Genomic DNA, 2195 nt, shown 5'->3' with positions numbered 1-2195 from the left:
GCAAAAAAAAAAAAGTAATATTAGTTCTGGCACTTGATTTTTTTTAAAAGAGTTACTTTTTTAAAAGTGTGACAGTAAAGTTATTGACACAAATACCGAGTAGCTTCTTCTTTTTCTTCTTTGAACTAGCTAGTTGAAACAACTGACAGAGAGGCAAAAGGAAATATCCAGAAGTAGGGAAAATAAATTGTATATAACGGGGAAAAGAACTAACAGATGACATTCATTGACTTCTACTGTTCCTCAGGCCAACTCTTCAGAGATCTCCTGGCTTGCAACTGAATTTGTACCAAGTGGTGAGCACTAGAGAGGTTCTATAGATGTTTTTCAGACCAGAGGTGGGCAGTGGACTTACCATGTCTGAGAGCCTATATTTATGTATCTGTCTATTTGAGCCAGCTAAAGTCCTGATTACCTTATTTCTTGGTACCATTACAAAGAAATATGTTTTTAAATGATACGACAGTTATATTTTAGTGTCTATAAGGTATTATTTAATGTGCTAACATGAGCCAGGCACTTATTAAAAATCAAATTGCTTAGACTTTATTTCCAGGTAGGCATACATTATATGTTTTGAGTAAATTTCTGATATTTCTTATCTATACAAAGACACTTCTTTAAAATATTAAAGATTTTAAAGACATGAAAAAGTGTATTTCTCGATCATGTCTGTGAGAACTCTGCCTTTCTCTGTCAAACACAGATATATAGATTCTCTTTTAATTAATCCATGAGTTCTTTAGATAAAGCCACATTAGTTTTACAATTGCAGTTTTCAAAGCATGCATTTTCTTATAAAATAATTTCTTATAGGACAAATGATAAGAAAAATGGGTAATTCTGGTAATATGCAATGTTTCTCATAAATTTCTAAGTCTCTCTGTTATTCTTACACTTAAGCACATTTTTCCAATGTAAATGTGGAATAATGAAACTTTGGCTGACTCAGTGCTATATGAAAATGGCCTTTACCAAGACTGAATATTCTCTTTTAAAAATCTAAGAGAGCAAGGGTAGATTTAATCTTGCTTTTCCAAAAGAATGACTGGGATGCTCCATGTCCAAAGCAGAAGAGCTGCGGCTGTAGTGCAGTTCCCTTGTCACATGAGTGTAACCAAGAAGCAGAAATTTAAAGCACTTAGAAAGCAGACATGGGTTTGCACCTGAAAGAGACAACAAGACAGTCTTCTCTTTTTTCTTCTCTTTTTCTTCTTTTAATGCTAACATTAGAAGACATAAATTGATGCTCACTATTCAGAATCTTCTCTAAAAGTTTTCTATTTTAAGAACTTGTCATGTTTTAGAAAAATACTTTCCATAATGTTCCCACATTTTGCAAATATATTATTCAAGTTAAAATATAATTAACAACAGAGACAATAAAGATAGGAGTCATTTAAAAAGAGAGAGAAAGTACATGTTTTATTACCTAGATGAGAAACATAAGCAGCATGGTGGTTCTGATACACTTTGCCCTTGGCCTATATTCTCTGATGTCTGATTGGCTAGAAATGAGACAAGGTGGCCTATATATAATATTTAAGCTGAATGTTAATATCTTCCAAAACAATGCAGCAGTGTTAAGAATACTGATGACTTAAGAAATGTATGCATATGGAATGACCTTTCAGAATAGCATATGTCGAGATTTATAAGAGGAACAGAGCAAACAAAGTCTACAATGAGAACGATTCCCACACTAAGAGGCAAGCAGTAAATAAAGAATGGCAAAGGCAATGAAACACAAATCACCGCAGCTTAAGGAGAAAATAGCAGTAACAAGAAAAGGAGTGTGATTTCCCTTTCAGTGAAAGGGAAATTAGTTTCAAGAAACAGTTGGACAGCTAATTTGAATACATTAGTGAAAGCAGTACTATGGAAGGTCAACTGAATTCTCAAGTTGCTTTATGTATTTCCATAAAGAAAAGAAATTGAGTTTTTAATTACTCATACCTGTATTAAGAAGTTAAAGCATTTCAAGGCTAAAAATTAATGTATTATTTAAAAACTAATGATCAATAATGGAGATTACCGTCAAAATATAAATAACTGGCTAAGCTTTTTCATATTCTAAAAAAGTGAGACACACGTTTGGGAAGCTTTTCCTAATACAGCTCATTGCTTCTAAGAGTTTCTTAAATATTACATACTGGTAGGTACTGTGTCAGTGTGGAAAAAATATATATATTTAT

The sequence above is a fragment of the Pteropus vampyrus genome, unplaced genomic scaffold, assembly GCF_000151845.1.
Source record: "Pteropus vampyrus isolate Shadow unplaced genomic scaffold, Pvam_2.0 Scaffold108, whole genome shotgun sequence".
Lineage (NCBI taxonomy): Eukaryota > Metazoa > Chordata > Mammalia > Chiroptera > Pteropodidae > Pteropus > Pteropus vampyrus.
The sequence above is the reverse complement of the archived record's forward strand: the minus strand, read 5'-3'. Positions refer to the sequence as shown.